We start from the raw sequence: 18,737 nt of genomic DNA, 5'->3' as shown, positions 1-18,737 counted from the left end.
AAGTTTAGTGGGAGCAAATGACCAAAGTAAAAAAAATTTTTTCTACTTTTCATGTTCTGATTTTTTTTTTGAGAGGGCATTTCTCATATTTATTGATCAAATGGTTGTTAACAACAATAAAATTCTGTATAAGGGACTCAATGCACAATCATTAATCAACCCCAAGCCTAATTCTCAACAGTCTCCAATCTTCTGAAGCATAATGAACAAGTTCTTACATGGTGAACAAGTCCTTACATAGTGAATAAGTTCTTACATGGTGATCATGTTCTGATATTTTGAGGGGGAAAAAAAAAGGATGCTTCTTTCTTATTCATCCTCCAAGTAGCCTTAACTAGGATATTTGGCCAAATTAAAATAATAAAAAAATTGAAGAATGTTTTATCTCTGATGATAACTTACAGCCAGGACAGAATTTGGGATAAATATGAAAAGATGTAAGAACAGGAGAACTGGGCACATGAGTAGGAATTAATAATTATAATCATTTCTCACAAAAGTACTTTAAAATTACTTTGTAGGTTTGGAATCTAAATTTCACATGTAAGTATTTTTTTCATTCAGATGACAGAAAAGAGTTAAACTTATAATTATATCTAACTAGTAGACATTTAGCCATTTTAGTTTTACAGGTGGCTTTTCCAGGATGATTGTATAGAATCTCCCAATAAAAAAAAATAAGAGGAAGAAAATTAAAAGAAATTATCTCCATAGTGACTTAGAAGTTTTATTTGTCATTATGTGATTATGACACTTCTCATATGTTTCAATCTCAAATCACTTCCAATCTCTAAATTTTTTGTAATTGTTAGTAATGTAACATTTGTGTTTAGTCATGGAAAGAAGCAGAAAATATTGAGTAAATGTAATGTAATGTCTCTCTAAACCATGTCCACTGAACTGAACATATATTGCTCAAATTCTACCAAAGCTGCCTTAAATTGAGTGTTATGGTCCAATAAAATTATTGATAAATTCTAGAATGAAGTTTTAAAAATAGCTGGCTTCTGCTTGTAGCATCTGAAAGCTCTTTTTGCAGATACAGAGTTTGTGGATTTTGATATGACAGTAGGAAAACCTTTTAGGTAACAACTAATGGTGGATAGAAACAGACTAGTTCATTAACGGGTGGTTTTTCAAGACCCCAGGGTGGGGATGATTCAAGCTAATTCTGCGTGGGTAATAAGAGTATTTCTTTAAGACATAACTGCAAAATTAATATAAACTTAGAAATGGATGCCAAAGGTTGTATTATCATCTTACAAATCTTAAATATTTTTCAGTATGCTAATACTTTACAGTGAGCAAGTAATTCACAATTTAGCCAGAGAGATAAAAAGGGTTACACATAAGCTTCTTTTATACCTGAAAGGGAAGTTTTAAAAATCTTGTTGGTAAATTCTTTGTATATAAGTGAGAGAACATAATAGATTCCCTTGCTTGAGATATAGCATTAGTATCAGTCCAAATCACTAAAGAAAGTCCAATTTTTTTACAGTAATATTGGATAATTTTAGATCATCATAAGGATAACACCCACATTCTACCTGAAGTGTCTGAACTGATTGCCTTTGATGCTTGCATAGTAGCTGTATCCTAACTTCTGAATATAAAAATGTTTTGCAATATATATAGACTCTGAAAATATATCCAACCCAAAATAAAATTGTACTCAGTTCTTTTGTTCTTTCCACCATATAACTTTAAATGGTTTCTTAGAAATGATTGGCAGCTTGATTTCCAATTTCACAGATTTCAGAGGGAAATCAAATTCCTTCTTGTTGAACCATGCATTTTGCATGAACTTACGCATTTAATTTGTTATACCATTTTCCTGCTGCTGAAACACATATTCAGCAGGATTTTTGTCTGTTTACTTTTAGTGTTGCTTTGATTTTTTTTTTGTTTGTTTGTCTCAACCGCTGACACCTAATGATAGCACAATTAACACCATTGACAAGATCTAGGAAATTTCTTATAACCTCAGTGCCTTTTTAAAAACAGAATTAGTAAAGAGCAGGTTGGGTGCGGGGATATCCAAAATTACACACACACAAAATGAGAGACATTGGATGGTTGTAGCACCTAATATACAAACTTTAAAATGTTGCCTTTCAAATAAATGTCTGTTCTTCATTGCATAGGAAGGAAAAGAAATAGATGTCACGCAGTTGGGCAGGCAAGTCATGTGATTATAGAGGGGAATCAGCCTTTAAATTTTGGGGCTTCTCGGTGCTTGTGACACACGCTGATTGCCAATCTAGGTAAAACAAAATGACCTAGAAGGAAGACTGCGCCTCCTTTGTTGCTTATCTCACAGAACTTTCAGGTTTTCTTCACACATTGTATTCATGCCACTGTCAGAATGTTGACTGTCTAAGCTCTGTTCAGTTACAAACCTAATTAATAAATCAACTCCATAAATATGAAATCACTGCTAAATAAGGAATTTTAATGATTACTTCAGTTTAATCTGAACCAGATAATTCATAGTTTACAAAACCTCAGTTTGAATTAAATTTACATTAGTTCACAAAAGATATTCTATGAAGTTATACCTCTCAGATACTTCAGCAGAGCAATTCAATTAGGTAGCACAAAAAAATAAAAAGGAAGAAGTATTTTTATAAAGCCATCAATCAAACTAAAAAAAGCTAGCTGTCTTGATATTATGAAATTAAATTGTGTTCCTAATTTTCTTTATTCTTATTTATTCAATGGCTATATACTTAAATCCAGGTCTCTTTATTATGCTATTAATTATTTATAAATGAATACTATTACAGTAACCTTTTTGCAACATCCAACTAAAATGTCTAAGAAAAGATGTATTCTGGGACTAAATTGACAAAGAGATGGTAAAGGTATTGCTGAACCAGCTAAACATGCCATATTGCTTAGAGTAAGCATTTAGGTTTCACAAACAGAAAAACCTAGTTTTCTTTTCCAAAGTTACTGTCAGTTTTTTAAAATGGCAGGTTAAACTGCTGCTTCTGCTCTTTCATAAATGTTCATTTGAAAATGATTGGGTACTGTCAATTAAAAATCATGCAGAAAAGGGTTTACCTATTGATAGAAACTATGTTGTTATGTTAATTTGAAGGGCTTATATATGTTTAAAGATTTGTTGCTGACAGGTGATCATTGTAATGAATGTGTCTGGGACTGTGCAGACTTTAGGAGAGCAAATTTACTATGGTCATAAAAATGGGCTTTGATTTCTGCCTGTTTTGACCTCTTTCACTGAGATAACCACTAGATAAGGCCAACCTGGAATGTATTTATTATATTTGGCTCCACTGTATGTCTAAAAGGCATGCTATTTATTACTGGTTCCCACTGACTTATTTTCCTGCTTTTTTCTTTCCATCTCTTTCTCTCTCAGTTCTACTTCTTAGGCAAATATTAACCATTCCCCTTTTCCTTCTGGCTATTTCCATTTATTTTTTATGCCCACTCCCCAAATTTCCCAAGTTGTATTTGTACATCAAACCATTCAGCAGGTCAGGCAGACAGGAAAACCACCCTGGTCTTCATTGGCTGTGCCCCTCCAAACTGTCAAGGTTAGTAATAAACATGGAGTTTGCTGAGGTTTCTGTCAGGACTTTAATTGCTTTGGCTTAACATCTAAAGTTTCTGACATGTTACTTCCATTGGCAAAATGCTATGTTAATTTTTCTTTATTTTAAGATATTTGATTGGCCTATCACATCTATAGACAATATAGGTTATAACAGTCATTGAAACAGTAAAACCACTTGACTTTGAGGTATGTCAAATCCATACTACATAGCAATAGTAGGCATCCAGTCAAGATTGTTTGTTATATAACATTCATATTTTGCTGTCATTTTAAGGTATGAATAACCTTCTACAATGTTAAGAATATACACCTGAGAGTTATGTTTAGAACTGGGGAAATAGAAGAGATAAAAACAAACAGAAAAGATGAAAACCAGGAAAAACAGAAAAGTGATCATTGTAACCTTGTATACCCATCTGCCCAATTTAGTCTTTATGTACTTTTTGTTCATCATGAGGTGATCCTAGACATGCAAGTTAGATCTGCCTTAAATTTAAAAAAATCTATTCATATAATTTCAGATCACAAGCACTTTCTAAAGACATTTGTGATGCAATAAGAGCATAGATTCTAGCCAGTTTTCTGGCTACATACGGAATATTCAATTCCTGTCATGTAATTAGTGCTGTATAAAGATGAGCTATTATTCTTTACAAGTGTTTTAGACCATTTAGTATTCTATCATACATTATAATGTATAAATGCTTTTGAGAATTTATATATATATATATGTGTGTGTGTGTGTGTGTGTGTACATATATATTTATTTATATTATTTAGTTTCTGCTCCTATAGACACTGGTGCAAAGAACATTGTTGTATGGCATCTTCTTCTTTTCCCCTAAATTTCTGCTTGCTTCCCTGAGGAGAGATTTAAAGTTATAGAATTATTGGGTCAATAGAAATTACTACTTAAATACTCCTGCTACCTACTGGCAAATTCATTTCTATAAGTATTACTAAATTATTCTTAAGTAATTGTGATAGAGCCATACTGACCACATCCATATTACATGCTGTCCATTTTTTTTTATTAATCCAGTGGTTTTAATAAACTATAAAATATTCATTATATAAAATAATGTAACATTAACTCTGTTTTAAACCAAACTATATAAAGTAACTATTGAATCCATTAAAAATATTTATTAACAATTCTGACAAATTGAAAAATGACACAAACACTAGCTGTTGCTTGTTTTGTTCTAACTGTTGAGAGTGGATCTAAGAACCATATTGGTTTTGAATTGGATTTTTCTTTGGCTCTTATTTTGGGCAATTTACTCCTTTTTTGATATCATTAATGTACAATTACTTGAACAACGTTATGGTTACTAGAGTCCCCCCATTATCAAGTCCCCCCCACATACCCCATTACAGTCACTGTCCATCAGTGTAGTAAGATGCTATAGAATCATTAATTGTCTTCTCTGTATATACTGCCTTTCCTTGTCCCCTCCAACATTATGTGTGCTAATCGTAATGCCCCGTTTCCCCCTTCTCCCTCCCTTTCTACCCATCCTCTCCAGTCCCTTTCCCTTTGGTAACTGTTAATCCATTCTTGAGTTCTATGAATCTGCTGCTGTTTTGTTCCTTCAGTTTTTCCTTTGTTCTTATACTCCACAGATCAGTGAAATCATTTGATATACTTGTCTTTCTCCACCTGGCTTATTTCACTGAGCATAATACCCTTTAGCTCCATCCATGTTGCAAATGGTAGAATTTGTTTTCTTCTTATGGATGAATATTCCATTGTGTATATTCCATTATGGCTTCTTTATCCATTCATCTACTGATGGACACTTAGGTTGCTTCCATTTCTTGGTTATTGTAAATAGTGCTGCCATAAACATAGGGGTGCATCTGTCTTTTTCAAACTTGGATGCTCATGCTGTCCTTTTGAAGTGATGCTCCTCTCTGTCTCTGTGTTGACATAAATTGTGCTTCTCAGATTAAGAAAAAGTTTTCTGTTCTGGAAATGACTATGCATCATAGTGTTATGTACAGTATACCAAGTACTGGTCTTGCATTTGGAACTTTAATGGAGAAACAGAATTGCTTTCCAGAATATAAAAATATATTTTGGCTTTTTGTTTGTCTACATATACTTATTTAGGTGAATAAAGAAACATATTTCTACATCATAGCTACTTCAGAGTATGCTGGCCAATCATTCTTCCCTTTTACAATTATTCAGTCAATGGTCAGCACTTCTTACTTGGTGAACTTCTATATTCATCTCCCTTAGAAATCACTGGTTGAGTTTACTAAACACTTTGCTCAGGATTCTCTTATTGTTCCGGGTTTGTGTGTGTGTGTATGTGTATGTGTGTGTGTGTGTGTGTGTGTGTGTGTGTAGGGCAGTTTGTGTGTGTTGTAATTTGTTTTGGTTGGTGAGGTCCCTAGGATCTAACCTCTAGCTTCTCTATCAGAAAGTAAACTCCTCAAAGGCAAATATAAGATCCCCTTTATTTTACATTAAAAAATATGTTAAGAAAAATAAATAATGCACAGGTGCTTACAGGTGAGTATGGAGTAATAATATAAAGGTTTTATTTTTGTGATTTTCAGTATGTACTGAAACATGCTGGAGGATAAATTGATTGTCTCAAGGATTATCTGCAGAAATGGCAAGTATTTAAAACTAAATCAAGATTAAGGCCTCTAACTTTCTCATTGACCTCAGGTAAGAATGGCTAAAGAATTTTTTCCTCTTTAATTTATTCCTCTGATTTCTTCCTCCAAAGTTTTGAGGTTGTCACTTCTTTGAACATTAAAACAAAACAAAGCAAAAATATTGAAAGATGTACAGACAAAAGGATAGATTTGAAGTACTAAAAATTAACTTGGGTCTTATTACTTTAGTTTGTAAAGTATCTTTCTAGACATAAGTTGCTGTTAGTAAAGTTTCATATTTCCCCCAATTTTTGTTGTTCTCAGCAAAACTTCCTGTAGAAAACTCATGTTTTAAAATGACCTTGAAGTCATAAGCCAGATGCTATTAATTTTAGAAATTCTTAATTTCAGAATTTTTTGAAATACAAGATTGCAAAAAGTCCCCAAGTAGAATTCACTCTTTAAAATGAACTAATTTAATACTTTGAATTATCTGAGATCAATGAATAACATGGATTGTATCAATTCACTTTATACAGAAACTTAACCAAATGTTTGGAACGCTGCTATGCGAGGAAGATTCAGGAGTAGTTGCTAATCTAATGCAGGCCGGGCAGAGCGGCAAATCATAGCCCGACCTAGTTGATGGAAGAATGGAATTGGTTGTCTGTAATCTTAGGCTTATTTACATTACAGAATATTACATTCACTAGTCTGGTTCCCTTAATGACAGAAACAGTACCAGAATTTCTGACTTCTAGGTAAATCTGAATTATATCAGGTAAAACAAATTTAACAGAGTATAAGAATCTTGGTGATTTTTTATATATTGTTGATAATAAATATCATTATTTTAGTTAGGAAACATTTCATTGTGAATAATAATGATAATAACTAATATTACTTAAGCATTTTCTAGGTTTCAAACATAATATTAAACATTTTATCTAGATTATTTCTTAATTCTCTCTCCTAACAATGCCATGAGGTAAGTTGTTAATGATACACATGAGAAAACTGAGGTTAACTTGCAAGTGGTAGAGCAGGGCTGTAAGAAATATGCAATGGAAGCTACAAAATTATATAAAATGAGCTGTGAAAATACATATTTAGGATAAAAGTCCCATTTTTAGTGTTGAGAAGCATCAGTTCCTTCTGCCCTATATTACCTCAATAAGGCTATTTCCAGGTGCCCAACTTTACTTATGGGAGGACACTTAATCTGCTCATATTAAAGAAGAATGACACCTATGTGGTTCTCAAACTTTCTAGGTTGATGCTACCCTTGGTATTTCAGTAATTATTTCATGTTATTCTGAGGCCACAACAACTACTTAACAGTTTCTTAAGTAGTTTAGGCCAAACAACTTAATAAGCATTTGAAGAAAATAATACATAGACATCAAAAGAAAAAAATTGTATTTTTGAATATGATTTCATAAATGGTATATCTGTGTCTGATGAATACTGTAACTTAAAAAGTATAATATGATGTGCTACCCACTATCTTAATTTTCAGTTTTATTTTGTTCTTTGCCTGGGGCTTTGTTTTTATCACAGCAATAGCCAAAGTCCCAGCTTTGCAAAAATGTGTTATCATTGAAAGGAAAGTAACAATCTAAAGTTGAAACTGTGATACATTAGGTTAGTAGTAGTTTGCATGGTATTCAAGAGATATTGATCAGAGGGTTGCTTTAAAATTTTTAAATATTTCACAGTGGTTCTGCGAGTTTCTCGCAGTGAACTAGGGCACAAAAGTATGAAGTGTAGAATCTGTGGCACACTAATTTTGGGCTGATCTTCAAGGCATATTATTCATGTGGAGTTGCCCTCTCAATCTGTAAGAGAATTTCCAGGAATTGACATTTTTATTAGGTATTTCCAACGATAGTTGAGAAAAAAAAACAGTCATACATTAAAATTAGATTAGCATGTATTTCTGACTCTCAGTTTCTTATCAGATTGACAGAAGGAGGCAATAATCCTGACCTGTATGGGTTATTATGTGTTCTCAGTTAAATAGTAGATTCATTCTTATTACTTCTATCTGGCATTAATAGACGTAAAGCCATGGGCAATCACTTTGCCTCTGTGGTCTTAAATTTCCTCATGGATGATGTGAGGGTATTGAGTTAGGTAGTCCCTGAGAAAAGTTCCAGCTCTAAAATTCTTTATTTCCGTTGACACTAAGAAGATAGAAGATTTTGTTGATTCTGTTTCCTCAGCCCAACTTGCTTTGCTAATATTCTGTAGATATGACTAGTAATTAAAATCACACACACAAAACAGAATTTTATTACTGTATCTTATTTCTAGATATGCTTGTTTTCAATTATTATTCTTTCTTCGCAGCTTCATTTTAAATTATATCACAGGCTTAAAAAAAATCTTTTGAACTGCTACACACATATAAGAAATCTCTCAAAATCTTCCATAATGGAAAAGTCATCAGTTTTGAACTATGATCTTCTTTCACAATGAGTTATGTAGGTCAAATTTCTTTTAGAAAACAGAATTTCAACATCTATTGTTAATTCATATATGAGTATATAATCAGATATAATTTAGTCATCAAATTTTTGAGGTTTTTGTTTTTACTATATTTTCCTCTAAATACTTAAGAAGAAATAAATGAGAAACAGAATTTCAGTCTAGTCCATAAAACAAGAACAGAGAAAAGAGGATATATTAAGAAAAATGGTCATAAAAGATTATAATGTGTAACTCAACCAAAATTGGAAAGAGTTTCAATTTATATTTTGATGAGTGTTGGTTACTCCTTGAAAAATATTATGAATTCTGGATATTTGCTGAAGCTTGTTGACCAATTTAGAATGAAGAACATGTTCAGTAGGGAAATCTGTTCATAAAAAAATTAATTAAATATTCTTGAAGATACACTTTGAGTTTTCCAAACTTCCACATGGATAAAAGAACTCTAACAGAAATTCCTCAGTTGGCTCTGACTCCCTTCAAAATCTTACCCAGTGTTGAATAAAATCCCTCAGGATCATCCAAATGACCTAAAAAATACTTTTCACACTCTTATTAACTTCTATTGTACCCTTTATTTTTCAGTATTTTACAAGCTACTTGGATGTGTTTCCTAATAGTTGCAAAAATTGTTGGTGTTGTGTGAAGCCCACTTGACAAACAGCAATGAAGGGACTGGAATTGCTTAAAATGCCACAGAGAAACCATCTCCAATTTCTGAATATATTACTCTGAAATTTGCACTTAAAAAATTGGCTGTAATTTTGACCTCAAAATTAAGAAAACTATGGGGAATCTCTGGCTAGATCTCAAATACAGGTATTTCCAGTACAGCAAATCAGAACAGAATAAACTTCTCATCAGATTTTTTCAGCCTCCCCTTTTTCTTTTCACTATAGTTACTGGCATCATTATGCTCTAATAATTCAGTTTAGAAGAGTTGAAACCATTTTGAAGTCTAAGTTTTTCATCAGCTTTCACATTCAGTAGGAAACCAAACCCAACATGTTGATTTTTGCTTAACCGTATTTGTGATATCTACCTGTTATTCTTCATTCCCACCGTATTGCCTTGGGAATAGTCCCTTCTAAGGGGATAACCTCTTAATTAGTCTTCTTTATAATTTTCTCTTTCTCACTTTAAATTTAACCTAGTCACTAGCTGCACAATTTTCTTTCTGTAACTGATACCTGTCACTCGCTGTTTCCTACAAAAAACAAAAACTGAAAAAAAACCACCTCTAAACTACCTTTTCCCTTAATTCTCAATGCAATAAGATTTTCAGCCTGTTTTTCACACTCCTTTCCTTAGATCTCCCTTTCACACTCCAGGTTTTCCAGTTATGGACAAACTCATCTGTATTGGTATAATAGTCCCTTTGCCCAAGATCTGAATTCTAGTGTCTCAACGTGAGATGCTTAGGAATCTTCCTTACCACCTTAATATTTTTTTGTTAAAATTCCTATCACATTTTTCTACTTAAGTCCCAATGTTTATGGAATCTTTTTCAATGCCAAATAGAACTAATTCCTTTTAAGTTCTGTAGCATTTAATTTTTGGTTCCATTACATGAGCATCTGACACAGCAGAGTGAGTATCTCTCCTAGAGCACCGTGAACAAAGGAATCACATCATTTTCATCTTTGTCCCAATATACTGTTTTTCATGAGGCAGGTACAGAATAAATAGTTGTTACTTAAAGGTTTAGTTAAAATACAGACTGACCGAATGGAGTCATTTATAAGGACTAAGTGATTTGGTCCAGCTCAGTGAGGAGAAAGAACTCTCCCTCTTCCCCAGACTGCGGTGCCCCTAATAGCAGCAGCTGAGCTGCCACCATCGTTACAACAGGCCGCTGAATCTGGAAGCAGCCGACTACAGAACCTTGCTGTCTTTGCTCCAGTGCGGAATGCTGGGGATCATCTAATTAGCATCTTTGATGCTTCTGCCACAAACCTTATCATCAAAACGGGCGCATCATGTTCTGCATCTCTTGCCACCTAACTCAGTTCCAAATCTAAGGCACAGAATGCATTTGGCAGAAAACTCTAGATATGAGGAGACTGCGAAATGGGGATTTTCATTCTCCAGCCTCTGCAGTACAAGATAGCACTGTAAAGAGGGTTTGGGGCCAAGGTTGTATGAGCCAATGTGTGGTGCCGAAAAGTCCTCTCCTGGAATTATTTGCCATCCATATATACTCTTCACCCTAAATCTAAGTTTCAAATAAGAACAACTGGATCCACAACATAATCCCAGCTAGCATGATGCATAAAATTAAAACCTCTATTCTATAAAGAAAAATGGCTCCTATCAAGCATCTCTGTATAATCATTTCTTCTTTAATTCAGTCATAATCCTGTCTTGAGAGTTTGTAAACCAAGATAAAATCACAAAGTTGTTAACCATTACCCACACTGAATATAAAACTGTAAGAGAAAGGAAGAGATGGAGGAAAAATGAAAAATGTGGAGTTAATATACATACATATATCACAGAACAAGGAAAAAATTGTGTTTATCTACTGAAGGGCTCATTTTTATATCTGGTAGTGATGCCATGTCTGGTCTTTATAATATCCTTCCTCCTCTTTTAAATCCATGTTTCATTTGCTACTCATTCACAGCCTCACAGGATTCTTTATTCAGATGGATGAGTCGAACATACATATCTCAAAGTCTGAGCTCTCAGAGACCCTCACTAGGTTGAAGTGTTATAGTTTTCCCATTAATTTTTTTAGCAGTGTGTATGGCAGTTCTGTCAGGCACATCAGAAGACGCACTGGTTTCCAAATCTTTCCTATGTCTTAATGTGCAACAGCCACACCGTTTCCCCTGATTAATGAGCATCAATCACTGTCACCCACACAGGAAACTCCTTTTGTATATCTGATTGAGTGTCATGAGAAATAAAGTGGCCAGGTGTCAGGCACAACCCTGTGTCCAATAGAACTGTCATTATAAGAATTTCTTCCTTGGGGGCTAAGATCTCTAAACTTGGAGAGCCAAGGTCACAGGGATTAGAAACAACATTTTGTGAATGGGTCATAAAGTGGGATAGTGGGAGATGCCACTCCTACTCCCTCCCTTGCTTCCCAGACCATATACTCTAGCTGTGTCAGAAACAGCACTATTATCCCAGTTGCTGGTTAAGAAAACAGAAGTATTATCCACCACCAAATCTTATAAAGTTCATTTTCAGTTAGAATTATTACTGAGTAGTAAATATAGTTCCCCACTTTTTATAAGGCTCACTGTCTCTGGGTGATGGCACACGCGTATGACTGTTGAGTCCTGTGATTAAGTATCACCTTGCTCCTCTTATTTGGCTGCAGTGAGATCCTTGGTCAGAAGCAATAATGGGTGGGATGTATTAGAGTGTAGAAAGCTTTCAATCAGTTTATGGATATTGTTTGCAGAATTATTTTGGGCAGGAAAGACAAATCAATATGCAGAATATGTCTGTGTTCCAATGTAGGCGAACTGTTCTTTTTTCCATTCTCAAAGAACTACAAGGTAAGTAACAATTTACCAGGCAATAGGTGTTTTTTCCTGGTTAGGTTGTCATATTGGAGACTCAGCATTACTCTTTTCTCTTCTAGGAAACAAAGCACTTAGGCTAGGAAATAGAACATTTATTCCAAATGTCTATGTGGCCCTCTAGAAGTCAGGAATTCTATTATAAGAGAAAATGTAGGGAGGAACACGTAGACTGGGCCACACACTTAATCCAATGATGTGGATGCAAATCTAATCTCATTTTAAATTCAAATTATTTTAACAGTAGATAGAAGTGAAATGATAAAGCTTTATAAATTAAATGCTTATATAACTTCATTAAACAATAATGCTAGGTCATTTGACACACTATCTCATCAAATTTTCATGGTAGTCCATAAAGGCTTGTTTTAATATAGGCATCTAAAGTATTTGGTTTAATATAAGCATTCAAAAGGCTAAGAGATTTTAAAGATTTTGCCTATGATCAGAGAAGAGGGTCAGAACTAGGAGATAAGCCCAGGGTTTTTCAAACTCTACCATTGTTTCTTAAGCAGAGATACTGCTTGACTAATTATGTGGTTGGATTGAGTGGCTAATAATTACTATTTACAGTGTACTAGGCATTAGGTTATCACATTATGTAGTTTCCCATTTAATCTCCTTAGTGACCGCATAAAATGCATATGTTATCATCTCCATTTTGTGTTGGTGAAATTGAGGCTTAAAGAATTTAAACAATTTACCTAAGACCATATAGCTAATAAGCAAGATTCAGCCCAAGGCTGTAAGACAACAGGGCACACACTGCTAAATACACACAATGCTGCCTTTGGAAGTAAGGTTAGATGGGAACCAGGTACCAGCTTAGACATGGCATAATTTGTTTCACAAGTTAGGAAAATCTAAGGCAGGGATGTTACCATAAAGAAATAACCTATTTCTACATGCGGAATTATATACACAGTATGAAAAATAGTCTAAGCAAAAATTCAACATAAATTTTATCCTACAGAAATACTGAAGAATGAATTTGAATAAATTCCTGTTGAATCTAATGTATGACTATGGAAAATGAGCATTGCACATCATGTACATTGTCACTCAAAAAGATGGAAGGCATTCGACTTCCTATAAATATATCTTTATAAGTCTTCTTTTTAACAGCCATTTTATGACCTAAATTTATGCTCTACAATTTAAAACTGACATTTGAACCAGATATTTGTATTGAGAATTATAATTTTTTATAATAATTCAATATTCTATGGAATAAAAGTTTAAATGTTCTAATGTAAGTTAGATTTTTGTTTTAAATGATTAAGAAAAGCTTCAAGTATCTTATTGTGCTGTCAATGTAGAAACAACTCAAGTACAATATGGATCAGCGCAAATATTTCATCCAAAAGAAAAGAAAGTCAGTGTAGCAAGCACTCTGAGAATAGTAAAATGCTTAGTTACTATGGAATGTGTTTGACAGTAAGATTTTTAAAAGATCTGAGAGACTGACCTTTCTTTCCCCCAAAACTAAGTAGACTTTTTAAAATGAGCACATCTGGTTTATGTTCCTAAACCTCTGGCCTTTAAAAGCTTTGTTCCCAATTCACACAAAATACCGTTCAGGATTGCTTGACATAGTGACCCTTCCCTGTAGGTGGTTAGGTGAATAAAGTGATTAAATAGAATCAGGAATTTAACATACATATGTGTGTGTGGGTGTGTGTGAGCAAGTTAACATTTGCATCCTGAAATGATTAGTAAACATTGTTCCTGAGCATATCCTAAGCAATTCTATTTTTTTACAATTCTAATGATAAAATATTGTTTTGCAAGAAGCACATTTGTCTTTTTTGTAAATATTATCTGGTACTCTGATCTGGTAATTTAGAACAAAGCATATGGTGTTAAAAGCTGAAGGTTTTTTGTTTTATTTCAAAGCTCCAGTGCTGTCACTGGAAAAAAAGCCAGGGAAAGGATAGTGAGGTTGGACTCATAAATCCAGATGGCCATTCAACATTAAACAAACTCCTTGGTACTCAATTGAGTTAAACATTAAATGGTGCACTGGCAGGGACGATTTCATTTCTATGAGGCCCACTAATAAAATGCTCAGAGTTATTTGTGTAGAGTGTAATTCCTTGTGACTATGCTTTCCATTTGCCTCGAGGACACACCAGTTTAAAAGTGTTCAGCACACTACACGATGCATAACAGGTAATCTGCCTAATTAAGTCCTATAAGGATGTTCTAAGTAAAATGCTGAAGAGCTCACATAACCTCTGCTTCACCCTCCCCATGCACCAGAGCTTCTGAGATTGAGAAACCCCAGCCATTAACTCAAGTGTTTACACTTGGAGCTCAAATTCTACTTTGCCAGAATGGCTCATTTCACATTTTACAAATCTGTTTTCTCATTTGTAGGCAGAAAGAATCTGTCATATTTTTATATTATAATTCTCAACTTGTTCTGATAGTGAATAAGCTAACATATAACGGCAATTCCTATCACAGAAATAGCACTGTGACCAAGACTGTTATATTCAGAGACCCAATAAAATTTACATCCATATTTTGAGTGCATTCATTTGGTATATTTCAATGAATTATTAATTATGGCCAACAATAAAATATTATTTTGCTCAGATGCACAGCAAAAGGAAAGATGCCCAAGAGAAATTTATCTGACAGCTCAGAACCAAATGGCCAAAACCCACTCTATGGGTTACTCTACCCACGCAGCATGGAGCACATTTGACCGTCAAATGCACTCAGTGAATGTTTTTCTCAACTTGTCAAGTGTTTTACCAAGAGAATAAAACCTCAATTTAATGATTAAAAATTAAAGTGATAGATGAGAAATACTTTTTTGAAAGCTCCTCAATTATACTTAAAATTAATAAGTAACAATGATTTTTATTCAACTAACATCAACATGGCTAGAATCATTATGCTACATAACCAAACTGCTTATTATTATCTTATTTAATCTACTTGTATTGACACAAAATATTCACTACCTCTTATCATACTCCCTTATATTCATTATTTCCATGCTGCTCAGTAAAAGCCTAACTAAAAGGGAAACCTTATACTGATCACTAACTCATCTTTTTTTCTATGTACATCTTTCCAGTTTTTTCTTTGTTTCTTTATCTTTAGGTAGACTGCTTCAACCTGGGCTTTTGGCAACAGTTTTTTTATTTTTTCCCACAATTGTACACATTGCTCAGTTATGGACCTTCCAGTCTGTTGCTTGGCCGCTGTCTTAGAGATATTTCAGAGATGTCAGCTAGGGACTGGCTAGTTACTAGCAGGCCTCCTCATGCCGCTTTAGTTTAGTTGCCATTGTCAAATGACTAGTTCCTAGTTTCCCAGCCCCAGAAAGAAGTTAAACGTACACACCTAGAGACAATGAGCACCATGAAGAGTTGGTGTTAGTCAGCTAAACATACTTACCTACTTATAGACCCAAATAATTGGAGGCATACTTTGTAGTCCAGAAAAAACGGATTTAATTCCTTGCTGTGTAAGGGGGTTGGGGGGAGTTGCTTGATTCTTATGCCTCAATTTCTTCAGCTGAAATAATAATACTATGTAGTTCCATTCAGAAGATTGAAAAAAATATTTGTGGGATGTTTGCAATGCCAGGCATGTAGACATAGTGCTAACAAAGAGTAGTTTCAATTCGATCAGCTCTTACAGTTCTAAAATCAGTATTTTATATCAAAATAGTTCTCTCTTGCCACTGCTTTAACTGTGTCTTCCATTATTCCATCTTTGAATTTCCACAAGCTATTCATGATCTTCAAGCCAGTACATCAAAACATGTATGATGCTGGATTCTCCACTCATCTCCAACTGCAATTGTTGCTCTCAGTTTTAGTGACCTGTCCCCCCAACCCCCACTCATCAGAGATCAGAGACAGCTAATTAGTGCTGGTACTTTTTTTTAATTTAAAAAGTTTTAAGAATTATTCGCCATTTTAAAAGGAAGTGTGAGTTTTCAAACAAAAATATAGATTTTGCCTTCCAATGAAAAATCCAAAGATCGGTGGTATTGGACCCACATTAGCTCATGGCAAAAATCAGTTGGGCCTGGGAAATGGCTTAATTCTTTTAACAGTTTATCCATCACAACTCAATCTTCTTCCAACTTATCTGCTAGGTGTGGTTCTCTTACAGGCATTTAACTTTGGGTTCTTTGCCTCAGAATCTTGTTCTAAGGCTAAACTATGAGTGTGCAATGTCTGTATTTAGGCTTTATTTTTGTTTCCTCCTTATTTTAAAAAGGTATTTTGTCATTACTTAACTCAGTTCCATCTAGATGTGAAACTTTTACAACTATCCTCTCTTAGTATATTTTTAAGCACTTTTGTTTTAGCCTCTATGTCAAATATATGCGCAAATTATATAATTATATATACATTTTTAGCTTCTAAAATTCAATTAAAATCAATAAACATTAAGTGCTGGCTATGAGATATATGAATTATGAATTTATAACAGGTGATGCAATTTAAAAAAGACAAATACAACAAAGGGCCTATCTTAATGAGAAAAGAGGCAAGTTTGAAGTAAAATTCAAATACAAGACTAAATGAAAATTGATATAATAGTGATTCATACAGGAAACCGGGAGCACAGAGGAAACAACTCATGGTAGCATGTGGCAAGTTGCTAGAGCCAATGACATTTGGGCCAGGCCTTGAAAAGTAGCATTGACGTGAAGAAGAAGAAATAAAAGGGCAGGGCAAATGGACTAGCAGGATGAAAGTATGGAAAGGCACACATGCTAGACATAATTGTTACTCTGGAGATCAAGATGTGATGAGGAAGCACATGAAGGGCAGTGGAAGATAATGATGTTAAGGATGTTGCAACCAGAATGGCCTTTTGCTTGACTGAGATGCCAAAGAGTTAGAACTTAATTTTGTAGACACGAAGAAATTACTTGAGAAAGTTGTTGAACAAAGTAGTCATATGACAAGTGTTTAATTCTAGTTTGCAAAATAAGATTCCACAAGCATTAGGTATCAATGAACAAGGTGAAGGTAACTGAACCTTGTCTACTACAAACATCCACTGATTTAAGGGTAAAACTATACCACCCAGCATTGAGAAGATGGACATTCCTGTCTAATGTGAGAAACCGGGAAAGGTAAAAAACTGGGATGTCAGGGACAGGCGTAATATTCAGTGTGGCTGGTCAGTTTTGTTCAGTAATTTGCAAGATGTCACAAGAATCCATTTTAATGTCCATTCTGGGTATAAGTGCCCCACAGTCCAGTTCCAGATTGAATACCAGTCATCCTGTACTACACAAGAGCAGAGGGTACTCTTCAACAAACTCTTTACAAACCTGGACATTCGTCTTCTATTTTTACCTAATTCTATGACTTCTAATTCATCCCATTTACAAAAACTTAAAATGTTATGGTAATATACTAATGTTCGTCCCTTTTTATTACATTAAAACCATCTCCTTTTTCAAGATCACAGAAAATATTAATAGTCATATATTTTCTCTCTCTGGGATTAATGTTTTCAGGATCAACATTACTAATGAATATTCTACTAAAAATAAACAGATTTCCTTTACTATCAAGGTTACTGTAAGAGGTGTTTTCCAACTCACTATGGACAAGTAATACTAGTAAAAGTGGGATTTGTTGCATTTTTATTAAAATGAAAAAGACTAGACAAAAACTGGGAAATGAGACATTCTAAAAGTGGTTTCTGTATGTAGCTCCAGACATCTTTTTTATCCTTGACTTCTATCTTTCTTTTACTTCTAATATCAGAATGTAAAATATTTTTTATTTTTGATATCTATTTTAAAATTACTTGAAAAATAATTACATGCTCTTGATAACTTTTTAGAATGTCATCTTCATAATCTATGTGTTAGTTCTGCTTCATATATGAGATTATTTTATAATAAATCTCCATGATTGGGATCTTGGAGAAATTCACTTTATATCAACGTTTTAGAGGGAAAGGTATGATGGTTCCTTTATAGCTCAAAGTACTGAGATACTTGGTTTTCTTCATTCTAATCCCCACCATTGACCAACTAGAGTTAACATAAGCTTTATCTACATGAAAATCTATAGCACAATTAAAGCTATTGTAATTATGGAAATAATTAATTAAATGGATTCAAAATCAGTACATATCAGTAATTAGTACAACTCTATAATTTCTCAGCTATGGAACATTCCTGAAAGACATACTTTTTTTGTCCGATGTTATATAGCTACTCTGCAAAACTTATATGCTTCCCAGGACATAATGAAATGTTTTCTATCTGGGAAGTAGTGCTTGTTCCTTATCAAGATATATGGCTCCTCTAGATCATCTGGAATGCTTTCCTTTACAATCCTTGTCTTTTGCCTTGCTCCTTCATCTTGGCACAAGGGGCTGTGCTTCGTTATCTGCTCTTAGCTAATATGCACTATCTTTGGTTTGTACATTTGTGGCAAGACACAGTCATTCTTTGACATATATTACCCTAATATAGCAGTGTTTTAAATATCAAAAATATCTGG

General features: G+C 33.9%; 1 long non-coding RNA gene across 1 annotated transcript in view; it reads left to right on the top strand.

Moving 5' to 3' along the window:
* Positions 1 to 6,264, top strand: part of LOC140848699 (uncharacterized) — an 82,014-nt gene extending 75,750 nt beyond the window's left edge. The window contains exon 4 of the long non-coding RNA XR_012129806.1: positions 6,155 to 6,264. This is a non-coding gene — a long non-coding RNA (uncharacterized lncRNA). The remainder of the gene's footprint in view (positions 1 to 6,154) is intronic.
* The last annotated feature ends 12,473 nt before the right edge of the window (positions 6,265 to 18,737 follow it).

Source organism: Manis javanica, chromosome 4 (assembly GCF_040802235.1).
Source record: "Manis javanica isolate MJ-LG chromosome 4, MJ_LKY, whole genome shotgun sequence".
Classification (NCBI taxonomy): domain Eukaryota; kingdom Metazoa; phylum Chordata; class Mammalia; order Pholidota; family Manidae; genus Manis; species Manis javanica.
The sequence above is the reverse complement of the archived record's forward strand: the minus strand, read 5'-3'. Positions and strand labels throughout refer to the sequence as shown.